Source organism: Sus scrofa, chromosome 2, assembly GCF_054392235.1.
Source record: "Sus scrofa isolate SSC_HxYL_T2T_F1_AM1 chromosome 2, Sscrofa_HxYL_maternal_Yorkshire_Landrace_v2.0, whole genome shotgun sequence".
NCBI classification, from domain to species: Eukaryota; Metazoa; Chordata; class Mammalia; order Artiodactyla; family Suidae; genus Sus; species Sus scrofa.
The window spans coordinates 92,155,547-92,172,069 of record NC_139384.1 but is presented as its reverse complement, the minus strand read 5'-3'; the positions used below and the strand labels follow the sequence as shown (position 1 = coordinate 92,172,069).

The 16,523-nt window shown below is 41.5% G+C and overlaps 1 protein-coding gene across 19 annotated transcripts in view; it reads right to left on the bottom strand.

The window, feature by feature from the left end:
• The window catches only part of THOC3 (THO complex subunit 3), a 291,571-nt gene that overhangs the window by 243,863 nt on the left and 31,185 nt on the right, over nt 1-16,523 (bottom strand). Inside the window, exon 13 of one of the 19 annotated variants that reach the window (XR_014838043.1) lies at nt 11,229-12,968. The exons of 17 other annotated variants lie outside the window; for them this stretch is intronic. The gene's annotated coding sequence lies outside the window, so the exon portion shown is untranslated. Of the gene's footprint in view, nt 1-11,228; nt 12,969-13,732; nt 15,747-16,523 lie in introns of those variants that run through there. One more of the 19 variants, XR_014838038.1, reaches the window with a different exon arrangement.

Here is a 16,523-nt window from a genome sequence, read left to right as displayed (position 1 = left end):
TGGATGACAGATGCAGTCATGTTTCAGCCTGAGCACTGACTTTTTAAAGTCCTATCCTCTTTGAAATTGTAAATATCAAGAAAATCCCAGGTTGCAATGAATACAAGGTAGAAAGGCTAGTGGCATTTAAAAGTTTGCTTTGCAATTTCAGTATCCTCTTTAATTATACAAACAGAAGCTTTAGTGTCAAGCCTGCACCCCACCCAGGTAACTGAGAGCATAAGAAACTCGGCAGGTCATCTCTGAAGTATTAATATTTAGCATGCAGCATATCTGAGAGGTTTTCAACCTGTGGCACTGATTACAATGTTTAAAGAAATATATTTAAAATGTGAAGTTCAAGTATGGTATTTGTGGAGGCCTCTGCTTTGGAAAGCACAGTACCAGTGTGGGCATTATAATGCAAGCGCCTAAGTGGAGTCCTGCTGGGTGTCCTCCAGCAAGATGCTTCACTTCATTCGGCGGTGGCTTTCTCAGCTGTCATGGATTCCTTAGCAAACCCAAGGAACTTGACCAAAGAAATAAACATTTTAAAAACAAAACACAGCAGGAGTTCCCTGGTGGTGCAGTGGGTTAAGGATCCAGCACTGTCACTGTTGTGACTCCAGTCACCACTGTGCTGTGGGTTCCACCCTTGACCTGGGAGCTTCCACATGCTGTGGGCATGGCCCAAAAAACCCCAAACGATAGTCCAAGCTGTGCCACCATACCATGCAGACATCTGTGACTCAGTTGGCTGTTTATAATTTAACAACCTGGGAGTTCCTGCCATGGCTCACTGGTAGCAAACCCAACTAATAAACACGAGGACGTAGATTCAATCCCTGGCCTCACTCAGTAGGTTAAGGATCTGGTGTTGCCGTGAGCTGTGCTGTAGGTTGCAGATGCAGCTCGGATCTGGTGTTGTTGTGGCTGTAGTGTAGGCCAGCAGCTACAGCTCTGATTTGACCCCTAGCCTAGAAACTTCCATATGCCACAGGTGTGGCCCTGAAAAGACAAAATAATAATAATAATAATAATTTAACAACCTGCAAAGAGCAATTAAGTTGAAACATATGAAACTCCTTGTGGGATTTTTTGGGTTTTTTGGGTTTTCTGGTCTTTTCTTTTTTGGCTGCCCCACAGCATATGGAGTTCCCAGGCCAGGGATCAGAGCCAAGCTGCAGCTGCAACCTAAGCCACTGCTGCAGAAACACTGGATTCTTAACTCACTGTGCCAGGCCATGGACTGAACCTGCGTCCCAAAGCTCCCAAGATGCCACTAATCCCGTTGCACCACAGTGGGAACTTCTGAAACTCCTATTCTAACAGATCAAAAAAAGCCAAATAAAAGCAATTTTGCATGCAATACAGATGACCCTTGAACAACATAGGTTTGAACTGCAAAGGTCCATTTGCATGCAGACTTTTTTCAATAGTAAATATTACCGTGCTACACGATCCATGCTAGGTGAGTCTGCAGATGCAAAACTGCAGAGACAGAGGAACTGCAGAAACGGAGGGTCGACTATAAGTTATAGGCTGATTTTCAACTGCATGGAGGGTCCTGACATATGAAAACTAGTAGCTTGTGGTCCTTTTCTAGCCCATAGACATATTTTATTTTTAAAAACACAAATTGAGACATCTCACATGAAAAACAGATTTCTAGTCTCTCTTTAGAAAAAAAATTCCTACGAGAAACTCTTTGATCATAGGTTGGACAAAGATATTTTGGCTTCAACACTAAAAGAATGACCCATAAAAGTTTATAAACTGGACACCATCAAATTTAAGAATTTCTGCTCTTGAAAGACACTGTTAAGAGAATCAAGAGTTCCCTGGTGGCTCAGCAGGTTAAGGATTTGCATTGTCACTACTGTAGTTTGGGTTACTCATGTAGCACAGATCCAATCCCTGGCCTGGGAATTTACGCATGCTGTGGGCATAGCCAAAGGGGGAAAAAAAAAAAAGATAAAAGACTGCATACGTGGGAGTTTCCATTGCAGCTCAGTGGTAACAAACCTGAGGATACAGGTTTGAGCCCTGGCCCCATTCAGTGGGTTAAGGATCTGGCATTGCTGTAAGCTGCAGTGTAGGTCACAGATGAGGCTCAGATCTGGCATTGCTGTGGCTATGGCATAGGCTGGCAGCTGCAGCTCTGATTTAACCCTAGCCTGGGAACTTCCAGGTGTGTGCGTGTGGCCTTTAAAAAAATTGCATACATGAGAGAACATGTTTGCAAATCATACATTTGACTTAGAACAATTTTTATGCTGCCCATATAAAAGAACCCTGACATCTTTAAGGCCACAGATTATATGACTCCATTTATATGATATGGCCCGAATAGGCAAATCAACACAGACAGAAAGTAGGTTAGGGGTGGCTTAGGGCTGGGACGGAGAATTGGTGATGGGGACCTGGGGGTGATAAAGGGTATGAGGATTCTTTCTGAGGTGATGAAAATGTCTTAAAGTTGACTGTGGCTATAGTTATACAACTTTTTTATTATACTAAAAATCACCGAACTGTATGCTTTGAATGAGTGAATTTATGGTGTGCAATTACATTCCCATAAAACTTACTCACAAAAGCAATTCTCAAAACACAATGAGGGGAGTTCCCATGGTGGTGCAGTGGTTAACGAATCCGACTAGGAACCATGAGGTTGCGGGTTCGGTTCCTGCCCTTGCTCAGTGGGTTAAAGATCCGGCGTTGCCGTGAGCTGTGGTGTAGGTCGCAGACGCGGCTCAGATCCCGCGTTGCTGTGGCTCTGGCGTAGGCTGGTGGCTACGGCTCCGATTAGACCCCTAGCCTGGGAACCTCCATATGCTGCAGGAGAAGCCCAAGAAATGGCAAAAAGACAAAAAAAAAAAAAAAAAAAAAAAAAAAAAAAAAAAAAAAAACATGAGAAAAAAATGTAATGGACAAAATATTTGAATAGATAATTCACCAAAGAAGATATACAGATGGTTAATAAGCACATGAAAAGACATTCAACATAATTAGTCATTAGGAAATGCAAATTAAAACCACAGTGAAATACCACTACACACCTATTTGAATGGCCTTTTAAAAAAAATAGTTTCAGGAGTTCCCTCGCAGCCTAGTGGTTAGGGACTCTGTGTTGTCACTGCTGTGGCTCAGGTTCAATCTCTGGCCCAGGAACTTTTGCATGCTGTTACTAAAAGAAATAGTGACAATACCAAGTACTGACAAAGATTCTAAGTAACTGGAACACTCAGGTGTTGCTGGTGGTGGGAATGCAAAATTATACAGTCACTTTGGAAAACAATTTGGCAGTTTCTTATAAAGTTAAATATATACTTATCATGTGACCCAACAATCTCACTTCTACATATTTACTCAAGTGAAATGAAAACCCATTTTCAAACACAAAAACTTGCACACAAATGTTTACAGTGGCTTTACTGTAATCACTAAAAAGACTGGAAAATAATCCTAATGTCCCTCAACTGGGGAATGGATAAATAAATTGTGGTACATCCATTCAGGACATACTACTCAAAAATAAAAAAATCAGTAATACACAGAGATGTAAATTTTTATTACATAACACTTTATATACAAAAATATACATACAAAATCATTTTTACTCTAGTACAGCAAGGCAAAACAGATTTTCTTCATTCCACAACTATTAGCAAAAGCCTCGATTCACGAATCTCTTTGCCACTACAATAATTAAAATATTTTTATATTGGTTTTTAGCAGAGATACTACTCATTTTCTCACTAAATGAATTTGGGTTTTTTTTTGAGTCATTAGCATTTATTTTAGCTTATGGAAATAATGACATCAACTTTTTAACTGAAGTATAGTTGACTTAAAATATTTTACTAGTTTCAGGTATACAACATGATGATTCAATATTTTTATGGATTATATTCCATTTAAAGTTAGTATAAAATACTGGCTATATTACCTGAGCTGTACAATGTACCCTTGTATCTTATTTATTTTATAGATAGTAGCTTGTAGCTCTTAATTCCCTACCCCTATCTTGTCCCTCCCCCATCCCTCTTCCCACCCACAACCACCAGATTGTTCTCTACATCTGCGAGTCTGTTTCTGTTTTGTTATATTCATTCATCTGTTTTAATTTTTAAATTCCACATATATGTTAATATATAGTATTTATCTTTCTCTGATTTACTTCTTTAAGCATAGTGCCCTCCGGGTCCATGCAAGTTGTTGCAAGTGGCAAAATTTACCATTTTTTATGGCTGAATAATATCCCATTGTGTATGTATGTGTGCGTGTGTACACATATATACATAAACATACCTATACATACACACACACATATATATACATATACACACATATCACATCTTCTTTATCCATTCACCTGTTGATGGACACCTAGGTCACTTCCATATCTTGGCTACTGTAAAAAATGCTGCATGGACACTGGAGTACACATCTTTTCAAATTAGTTTTTTCATTTTCTTTGGATATATACCAAGGAGTGGAATTGCGGGAGCATAAGGTAGTTCTATTTTTAGTTTTTCGAGTAACCTCCATATTGTTTTCCATCATGACTACACCAATTTACGCTCCCATCAACAGTGTACAAGGGTTCCATTTTCCTTCCTTAACATTTATTTGTGCTCTTTTAAAAACAGTTTGTTTTCTTTTTATGGCCACACCTGTGGCATATGGAAGTTCCTGGGCTAGGGATTGAATCGAAGCTGCAACTACAGGCCTACACCACAGCTATAGCAACACTAGATCCAAGCTGCGTATGCAACCTATGCCATAGCTTGCAGCTATGCCAGAACCTTAACCCACCAAGTGAGGCCAGAGATTGAACCTGCATCCTCATGGACACTATGTTGGGTTCTTAACCCACTGAGCCAAAATGAGAACTCCTAGAAAAATTTTATAGATGTATACTTGATTTACAATGTTGTATTAATTTCTACTGTACACCAAAGTGATTCAGATATATATATATCCATTATATATAATGGTTTATCATAGGACACTGAATATAGTTCTCTGTGCTATACAGTAGGATCTGTTGTTTATCCCCTTACGTATAATAGCTTACATCTGCTAACTAACTGCTACACCACAGCTGCAGCAATGCCAGATCCCTAACCCATTGCTCCCATAGATTTTTTTTTCTTTTCTTTTTTTTTTAGGGCCACACCTACTGCATACGGCGGTTCCCAGGCTAGGGGTCGAATCAGGGCTGGAGCAACACAGTAACACAGGATCTGAGCCATGTCTGTGATCTACACCACAGCTCATGGCAACACTGGATCCTTAACTCACTGAGCAAGGCCAGGGATAAAACCTGCATCCTCACAGATGCTAGTCAAATTTGTTTCTGCTGAGCCACAATGGGAACGCCATCCCACAGATTTTGGATATTGTGTTTTCATTTTCATTTGTCTCCAGATATTCTCTTATTTCCTCTTTGATTTCTTCATTGAGCCATTGGTTTTTTAGTAGCATGTTGTTTAGTCTCCACATTTGCATTTTTTCCATTTTTCTTCCTTTAATTAGTTTCTGCTTTCATACCATTGTGGTCAGAAAAGATGCCTGCTATGATTTTTATTCTCTTAAATGTGTTGAAACCTGTTTTGTTACCTAGTGTGTGAGCTATCCTGGAGTATGTGGATAGGTACTTGGAAAGAATGTGTATGCTGGTTTGGGATGGCATGTTCTGTGCATATTAAGTTCAACTGGTCTAATGTGTCATTTAAGGCCACTGTTTCCTTGTTTCTTTTCTGTCTGGATATCTGTCCATTGATGTAAGTAGGTGTTATAGTCCCCTACTATGTTATTATTGCCAACTTCTCTCTCTTCTGTTAGCATCTGCTTTGTATATTAAGGAGCACCTGGAGTTCCCTGGTGGTTTAGTGGGTTAACGATCTGACATTGTCACTGCTGTGACTTGGGTCACTGTTGTGGTGTGGGTTTGATCTCTGGCCCTAGAACCTCCACATGCCATGGGTGCAGGCCCCCCCCCCCCAAAAAAAAGAAGCTCCTATATCGGTGAATATATGTTAAAGAATGTTATATCCTCTTCTTGGAATGATCTATCATTATGTAATGCCCCTCTTTGTCTTTTATTATAGACTTGGTTTAAAGTCTACTTTGTCTGATATGAGTATTGCTACCACTGCTTTATTGTCACTTTCATTTGTATGGACTATCTTTTTCCAACCTCTCACTTTCAGTCTGTGTATATCTTTAGCTCTGAAGTGAGCTAAAGATAGCAGCTATTATAAACAGCATATAGACAGATCTTATTTTTTTAATCCAATCAGCCACCCTCTGTCTTTTAATTGGAGCATTCAGTTCACTGATATTTAAAGTGACTATTTTTTTTTTAAAGTTTACTGCCGTAGCCACTTTTATTTTATTTTATTTATTTATTTTTTGGTCTTTATTGTCTTTTTTGTTGTTGTTGTTGTTGTTATTGTTGCTATTTCTTGGGCCGCTCCCGCGGCATATGGAGGTTCCCAGGCTAGGGGCTGAGTCGGAGCTGTAGCCACCGGCCTACGCCAGAGCCACAGCAACGCGGGATCTGAGCCGCATCTGCAACCTACACCACAGCTCATGGCAACGCCGGATCGTTAACCCACTGAGCAAGGGCAGGGACCGAACCCGCAACCTCATGGTTCCTAGTCGGATTCGTCAACCACTGCGCCACGACGGGAACTCCTAAAGTGACTATTGATTGGTATATACATATTGCCATTTTGTTACTTGTTTTCTAGTTGTTTTTATAGTTCTTCTCTTGCCTTTTATTCTCTTCCTTTGTGGTTTGATGATTGTCTTTAGTGTTATGCTTGTGTTCCTTTTTCTCTAGTTTTTGTGTTATCTATTGTAGGTTTCTGACTTGTGATTACTATGAGGTTCATACATGTTGACACATAACTATACTTATATGTTTTAAATTGGTAGTCATTTAAGTTCAAACACATTCTGAAAGGTTAACATTTTTTACCCACCGCCCCCACATTTTGTCAGGGTTTTTGTTTTGTTTTTTGCTTTTTAGGGTCACACCCACAGTATATGGAGGTTCCCAGGCTAGGGGTTGAATCAGGAGCTGCAGCTGCCAGCCTATACCACAGCCACAGCAGTGGGGGATCCGAGTTGCGTCTTTGACCTACGCCATAGTTCAGAACAATGCCAAATCCCCAACTCACTAAGTGAGGCCAGGGATTGAACCCACATCCTCATAGATTCATTTCCGCTGAGCCACGTCAGGAACTCCCCATTTTGTGGTTTTGATGTCTTAATTTACATCTTCCTGTCTATCCCTTAACTGGTTAACATATTACAGCTGATTTTACAATTTTTGTCCTTTAATCTTTGTACTAGTTTAAGTTTATCCATAGCCTTTACTACATATTTGCCTTGACTAATGGAATTTTCTTTCCCTATAAATTCTTACTTCTTTTTGTAGCCCTTCTTTTTCCACTTAAAGAAGACCCTTTCACACTTCTTGTCAGGCCAGCTTAGTATTGATGAGCTCTTAGTTTTTGACTGGGAAGTTCTCTCTCTCTCTCCTTGAATTCTGAATGATAACATTGCTAGGTAGAGTATCCTGTGGTTGTAGGCTTTTCCCTTTCAGCACTTTCAGTATATTGTCCCACTCCCTTCTGGCCTGCAAAATTTTTGCAGAAAAATCAACTGATAGTCTTATGAGAGTTCCCTTGTATGTGAATCTTTTTCTCTTGCTGTCTTCAAAGTTTTCTTTTTAACTTTTGCCATTTTAATTATGATATAGCTTGGTACAGGTCTCTCTGGGTTCATCCTATCTGGGACTCCATGATTCCTCTACCTGGAATTCTGTTTCTTTCTTCAAGCTTCAGGAAGTTTTTCAGCCATACTTTAATCAAATACACTTTCTACCCATTTCCTTCTTTTCTCTCCTTCTGTGACCCCTATAATGGTTATGTCACCATGCTTGATGTTGTCTCAGAGGTCCCTTAGACTATCCTCATTTATAAGATTTTTCTGTGTTCTTATTGGATGATTTCTATTATTCTATCTTCTACATAACTTATGTGTTCTTCCGTATCACCTAGTCTGCTGTTAACTCCTTCTAGTGTACTTTTCATTTCCGTTATTGTATTACTCAGCTGCTATTATAAAATATTTCCTAGTTCTGTGTTAAAATTCTCACTATATTAATCTATTCCTTCCCCAAGTTCAGTTAGCATTATTATTACTATTGCTTTGAACTCTCTGTCTAGTAAATTATTTATCTGCTTCATTAGCAATCTTTTCAGGGTGTTTTGAATTGATCTTTCATTTGAAAACATATTCCCTCTATTTTTTTTCATTTTCTCTGTCTCTATGAACTTAGGCGAAACCATCACCCACCCCAGTCTTAAAGGGGTGTCTTTAAGTGGGAGCATCCCTATGTAGTCTGTGTGCGACCAGTGGCCTTGGTGGCAGAGCTGGATCTGAAGTGAGCCTGGGTCACATCTTCCCCCAGGGTGTGCTGGCAGCTACCACCATATTAGAAGGTGGAGCTGGAGATGGAGGGGCTATAGCCAGAGCCAGGCATGAGTGAGGACTTCTTCTCTGCTCAATGGCAGTCATCTTATCAGGGGTGGGTTTGGGGCCCAAGGTACTACAGCACAAGCCCTGAGAGTCAGGTCTGAGCTGGTTCTCTTCCCTCTAAGTGTACACAACCTCCTTGTCAATGGCAGCCTCTACCAGAGTAGAGACCAGTCCTGGAGCAAGAGGGACTAGAATGGGTGTCTGGTATGGGCTGGGGTGTGCACTGGGACAGTCCCAGGAAGCCAGTCAGAGCCCCAGGAGGTTTTCAATCTGTTGGTTCCATGCACATTCTGGTAATGGCTGCCTTTGCCCTGTTCAGAGGCAGGGTCAGATTAGTGGTGGCTCCATTCTCTCTAAATGTGCACATTCTCCTTGACAACAGCACCTCTGCCCTGGTGGAGAGCGGCCCCTGGGTGGCCCTGTCTCATGGCATTTATCAGACTGTTGGAATTGGCCATGTCCTCATTGTCCTCCCTCCCCAGACAGGAAACTCCTCTGTGCCCAAAGTGGCCTAGCACAGAATGGGTACTGATGAATGAATGATTAATGAACTGGCTAATAAGAAACAAGGCTCAAGTAAACCCACCAGGGCTGAGAAAGGAAACCCAAAGGAGGATCAACAAATAATCTGGAACCAGATTAAGGAAAGCTTTGAATGCCAATTTAAGGATTTTGGACTTTATCTTGTGGGCTACACACACACACATGGCAAATCACTCTTCTCCTTTGCCTGGAAGTCTCTCCCCTTAGCCATGTGACACTCCCTCCATTCAGGTCTCTGTTTAAATGGTCATCTGAGGAGTTCTGACCACTCTACGTAACACAGCACACCTCACCTGACCCTTTTGCCTCACTTTCTCTCCATAGAACTTAGCACCACTTCACCTGTATCAATTTGTTCACTGTCATTATCCCCTCACTACAGTGTAAGATCAATGACAGCAGAGACATTGTTTTGTTCACTGCTGTGTCCTCAGTGCCAACAATGGTATCCAAGTCAGAGCTTGAGAAAATATTTGTGGAATAAATGAATCCCAGTTTTACAGATGAGGAAATAACGTCTTGCAGCTAGTAAATGGTGGTGGTGGGACTCAGACCCAGAGCTTCTATCAGTTTGACTCTAAAGAATGTCCTTTAACAGGATCCCATGGGAAGGTCTCAAGGTACAGGTCTTGGAATCCGAAAGACCTTGGCTTAAATTCATGGTTCTTTACCATTTGGGATTCCCTGACTCCTTTGGGTATCTGTTGAAGGTTTTACTCTCTTTTCCTTGAGGAAAAAAAGGGCAAAGATGGAACATTTTGCAAATGACATCAAAGAGCTCATGGACACTCTTAAGTATCTTTTCTGAGCTTCCTGGCTTGTGTCTCTGGACAAGTCACCTCTACTCTCTAAGCCTCAGTCACTGCTCTAAATTGGGGATAATGAGGAGTTTCCACTGTGCTCAGTGGGTTAAGAACCCAACTAGTATTCAAGAAGATGCAGGTTTGATCCCTGGCCTTGCTCAGTGGGTTAAGGATTTGGCATTGCCATAAGCCATGGAGGAGGTGGCAGATGTGGCTCGGATCCAGTGTTGCTGTGGCTGTGGTGTAGGCTGGCAGCTGTAGCTCTAATTAGACCCCTAGCCTGGGAACTTCCATTATGCCATGGGTGTAACCATAAGAGAAAAAATAAAATAAAGTGGGGATAATGAAGCTGATCCCACAGGGTTGAAGGAAGATCCAAACAGCTCAGTATAAGCACCCCCTGTTCAAAATCTCCTTAGTTCCCATTTCCCTTTCACTACCTAAGCCACTGTGTGGCCTGGGTCCCAGGTCCATTCATGTGACTCTCAGACCCTTCCTTCCTATAACCCTTAGTCGCTCCACCAGGAAAGTGGGATTATTGCTCATTTAACAGAATGGATCAAATGAGACAGTGAAAGCCCTCAGGAAACACTAAAGCCCTAGAAACGCTTCCCAAGACATCCCCTCTGAGTGTCACAAATTGCTTTACTGTTTCAATTTAGGCTACAAAGAGCATTCTGCAGAGCCAGGCCTAAGGAGTTCAAGGATAATGCGGGTCAAATCCCATTATACCAAATCCTATTATAGTGCCACCAGCCATGGAAAGAGCTTGAAAGTGGATGCTTCAGTATTACTGAGGTCCTGAAATGACTGCAGCTTCAACCAAAAGACTTACTACAATCTCATGAGAGACCCTGAACCAAAACCACCCAGCTGCACTGCTCTCAAATTCCTAATACTCAGTAACTGTGAGCTAAACCTTTGTTGTTTTAAGCAGCTGTGTTTGGAGTATACAGCAGTACATAACTAATAAAGATGATAACAGAAAATTATAATATTCGTAGGTGTGACAGTGGCATTGTGATTATGTAGGGGGATCTCTTCATTTTTAGGATTTGTATCCTAATGAACTTAGGGGTGATATGCCATGATGTCTTTATGATTTGTAAATATACATACATACATGGCATATACACACACACATATACACACATAACAAAAATACTAACCGTTATTGAATCTAGACAGCAGGTATATAAGTAAAATCACTCTATTCTTCTTTCGACTCTTCTATATCTTTTAACATTTCACACAATAAAAACTTAAAGAGTTCCTGCTTCTGGCAAAGGAGTAATAGGATCCCAGTTTGTCCTCTCAACAAAACAACACAAAAAACATCAAAAGTATATGAAATATTTTCCTTTAAGATCAGGAACAAGACAAGCACGTCCACTTTCATCACTGTAACACAGTACTAAAAATCCTAGCCAGAGCAATTAGGCAAGAAAAAGAAACAAAAGGCATCCAAACGGAAGGGGCAAAGTAAAACCATCTGTTCACAGACAACATGATCCTATATATAGAAAAGCCTAAAGATTCCATAAGAAAACTATTAGAACCAATAAATGAATACAACAAAGTTGTAAGATACTAAATCAACACACACAAAAGTGTTGTTTCTATAAACAAATAATAAACATTCTAAAAAAGAAATTTAAAAAACAATTCCATGTACAACAGCATAAAAAAGAATAGAATACTTTTATCTTGATTGTGGTAATAGTGTCGTGGGTATATACATACGTCAAAGCTTACAAAATTACATACATTAAATTGTGCAGTTTACTGTTTATGAAACGTACCTCAAACTCATTAACAAATTAAATCACAATGAAACATGTTAAATGACACCAGAAGAATGTAATCTACAAAATCCAGACTATGAAAAAGTATAGGTAAGTTACCCATTTTCTCTTCAATAAATCATAAGAAAAAAGAAAGAGAACCACAGTGAACCTTATGTTAAATAGACCAAAGAGATCTATCAATTAATTACAATAATCCTGATTTTGATCTGATGCAGACATCTAACTAGAAATCTGAGCATTGACTGGATATTTCATGATATTAAGAAAACATTTTTAATTTTTAAGTATAATAATAACATGATTACATATTTTAGGGTCTCTTAGAGATTCATACTGAAATATTTATGGATAAAATTATACCATGTCTGAGATTTGCTTCAAAATAGTATAGGAGGGGAATAATTTTTTTTTTTTTGGCTTTTTGCCATTTCTTGGGCTGTTCCCGCGGCATATTGAGGTTCCCAGGCTAGGGGTTGAATCGGAGCTGTAGCCACCGGCCTACGCCAGAGCCACAGCAACGCGGGATCCGAGTCACGTCTGCGACCTACACCACAGCTCACGGCTATGCCGGATCGTTAACCCACTGAGCAAGGGCAGGGACCGAACCCGCAACCTCACGGTTCCTAGTCGGATTCGTTAACCACTGCGCCACGACGGGAACTCCAGGAGGGGAATAATTGACAAGTTATCTGTTGTCGAAACTGAATAATAGTTGTGTGAGGTTTATTATACCTGTGTTTCTCAACTTATTTTTCATTATGATCCCCCTAAAAGCTTTTTTAGACATTATTTCCTAATCACTCCTCCACCTCTAAAATTTCAGTACCAAGGACATACAGTTTATCTGTTTATGTACATAGCCATTTGCAGGACCACAAATTGTAATAGTTAGGATTTATTCACTCCCCCTTCCCCTAAGAACCAATTTTTGCACCTTTTGACCCCCTTTCCAACCTGGTTGGAGGATGTATCCATTATACTATTCTATCTACTTTTGTATGTTTTTAAGTTTCTATTAAGATGTTTTCAAATAATTTAATTTTGGAGGAGTACCCATTGTGGCACAGCAGAAATGAATCTGACTAGTATCCATGAGGATGCAGGTTAAATCCCTGGCCTCACTCAGTGCGTCAGGGATCTGGTGCTGCTGTGAGCTGTGGTGTAGGTTGCAGATGAGGCTCAGCCCCCGTGTTGCTGTGGCTGTGGTATGGGCCTGCAGCTGCAGCTCTCAATTTGACCCCTAGCCTGGGAACTTCCAGAAGCCATGGGTATGGCCCTAAAAAGCAAAAAAAAAAAAAAAAAAAAAAAAGAAAAAATTATTTTTTAAGAAAGAAGCAAAATAGGAAGTATTAGAAATATAATAGTTCGTATAAATATAGTGGCCAAGGAAGAGAACATGGAACCCTTTCTGAGCTGACTAGAACCAGGACTCAAAGAGCACCAAGAATAACCTGTCACTTGAGAAGCTGGTGGCGACAACTTTAAATCACTGAGGAGATTTACAGTTTCCTGAGGTAGGATCCATAGGAAGGGTTATTTGGCTTCAGGGAGGAACTGATCCATGAACTAGACACAGAGTCTTTACTCATATCTCCATAATTGTTGACCTCATTCCAAGACTGGCTTACTTACTGAGCCTAGGATGGATACTCACTAGGTGGTGACAGGCTTCCTAGTTCTTATCTGACAGGCAAGAGAAACTGTGCCCCTGTGTTTAAAGTCCTTAATTCATTGTGACTGGACCAGACTTGGTACTGCCCATCTCTGACGGTTTCTCTAGTGAGGGGATGGAATGTGCTGAATAGCCTAGCCCTAGCTAAGTGGTCCCCTCTGGAGTCAGGGGGCTAGGGGGAGTCAATGTTGTCAGAGCCACATAGCTCTGTAAACAAAAATCAGGGCTTTAGGAAGTAAAAGGGGAGAAATGTCATTAGAACTTCCTATTTTCTTTTGCATGTCTGTTTAATTCTTGCAGTGTCTCAGGATGAAGGATGTGCCTTTCAGTTATGCTATGCTAAGGGGATAAACAGGGTTGTCGGCTCCTTTTTTTTTTTTTTTTTTTTTTTTTAATCCCAAGAAAGGATGTGATTGCCCTGGACTGGGTCACATGCTCATGCCTGGTACAATCACTGTGGCCAGGGAGATGGGATACATGCCTGGCAGAGCCAGGGCTAAACACCCACACCACCCCTACCCCAGCCAGGGAGGGTGCTGGATTTGCAGTGCCTGCTTGGGTAGACAAAATAATAATAGAGTCTCAATGATATTTACAAGGCAGGGTTGTTGTACATGAAATTTCTCTTTCTCTTTGGCCTCCTGTGTGTTTTCAAATATCTTATTTCTTTCTCAACCCACAACCCCTACTCTGCCCCATATCTGCCAAACTAAAGAGCAGGTCCTGGAAAAAATAAAACAAAAACCCTTGGGTGAGTTCTGTCTAAGTAGGTTCTGGCTTCTCATACACAGCTCTCATTTAAAATAAATAAATCAGGAGTTCCCGTCGTGGCGCAGTGGTTAACGAATCCAACTAGGAACCATGAGGTTGCGGGTTCGGTCCCTGCCCTTGCTCAGTGGGTTAACGATCCGGCATTGCCGTGAGCTGTGGTGTAGGTTGCAGACGCGGCTCAGATCCCGCGTTGCTGTGGCTCTGGCGTAGGCCGGTGGCTACAGCTCCGATTCAACCCCTAGCCTGGGAACCTCCATATGCCGCGGGAGCGGCCCAAGAAATAGCAACAACAACAACAACAAAAAGACAAAAGACAAAAAAAAAATAAATAAATAAATAAATAAATAAATAAATAAATCAAAGCAGAAGGTATTCAGATAAGCCTGAGACTCAGATTCCTTATCTATCAGATGGAGTTAGTAATAGTCCCTACCTCAAAAAGTAATTGTGTATGCTATGAACTGGGTTGATGCAAGTGAAACAACTTCTCAGCAGACAATAGGCACTTAATAAGTGGTAACTATTATGTCCCAACCCATACCTTTAAAAAAAAAAAAGTTAGAAGGAATCTCACTAAAAATAAACCGTGCAAGAACATTCCAAAGCCTCCCCCTTGGCCAGGAAAAGACCCTATCACCTTTTTTCCAGGAAGCACCCGTCCCTGGGGTGTCACACTCCACTGTCCCCACCCGCAACTCTTGACACCCATACTGAGCCCCCTCTACCCAGTTTCTCAGAGCTCAGATCTGTGCATTCGCCTCCCACCACCTCCCTCCACCCTCCAGTCATCTGTGCTGCCCACCCTGGCAAGCTGTCTCCCTAACACCTCACCTACTCACGGTTTCATTATTTTATTTCTTCACCTTTGTTTTTCACTCAGAGGAAAGTGGGATCAGGGATAATCACAAAAGGCAAGAGACACTGGGAACTGACTAGAACTAAGCTCTAGCCCCCTGGTGCCACACCCTCTACCCACAGCTCCCAGAAGCCCATCCTCTGGCCTTCCAATGCCCCCCTCTTGCTCCTCATCCCTCTCCCCATCACCCTCACACCAAGTAACAAGTACTCTCCAGTCCCACCTCTTTCTCCTACCCCTTCCCTTCTTCCCAAGGTTGCCCATAAAGCCAGGCCCAATTCCAGACCCCCAGTTCCAGCAAAAATCCCAGTTTCTCCTGTCTGGCAGGATGCATTAGCATGCTCCCCTCTCTGGAGTGGGTCGGGGGAGAGGCAAGGGGAAAACCAATCGCTGAAACCCCTGACCATCTCTTGCTCCAGGCTCATTAACCCTGTGACCTTGAGCCCACCTATTTACTCCCCTTCCTCCCAAAATACTTTTTTAAAATGCATCAATAACAACTCTTAACTTCACATAGCTCTGTTTCACCTCTTGGGAACTACAAAGGCAGCACATGGTGGTGGGGACATGGCTTAATCCTTTACAGACCATGGGACTTTGGACAAACCTCTTTACTTCTCTGAGGCTCGGTTCCCGTATCTGTAAAATGAGGATGATCTGACACCCACCTCACAGGCTTGCTTTGACGAGCAGAGTGATCATAAGACGATGGGAACACACTCTGGGCTGTTGGTTGTTATAAAGGAAGGTTGCTTCTAAGGAGGGTTTTAAAAGAAAAATAATGAAATAAAAAGGTAATGGACACTTCTGCTTCTAGCAAGATGGAGAAATGGAACAGATTTACTCTCATTTGACACAACCAAAAAAAAAAAAAAAACCCAAAACAAAAAACATGGAACAATAGTTTTCAAGACAGTGGGCGTAAGGCAGCAAAGGATAATGATCCCTGTGAGAGACAGAAAATAAATGAAGTGAGCCCTGCAATTGTCCTACCTCATTGCCTGAAGTGAGAATCCAGGCTGCGGTGCAGGAAATGGGAAGGAAGGCAGAACTTGGTAAACAACTTGAGTTGAGGAGAAAAAGCTGGGTGTTGGGAAAGACTGGGGTATCTTCAGTATGAAGCACAGAACACCAGAGGGGGGAAAACACCCAGAAAGAGAACTCTGGAGGTCTCTGGAGCATTTAGCAAAACACAGAGCCATGAGTGCAAGTGCATAAGGAAGCTACCTGAGGCTGGGGAAAGAACGTCCAGAGGATTAGAGGGACAGCTCCCCATCCTCACATGGGGCTGGGAATAGCACCTGTTCCTACCAACCCGGCTGTAGAACTTGGGCAGAACACTCACTGTTTTGCCTTCATAACAAAGAATTATGAACTCTTCCCTCTATACACTCTGGTCCCATGGAGCAAATCTTAAAAGCAAGACCCTCCAAAATAAACTAGCAATTTAGCTGCTTTCCAAAGTAAAGCTCCAAAACAGTTTTTAGAAATATTAAAATAGCCAGCAACCAACAAGATAAAATTCACAGTGC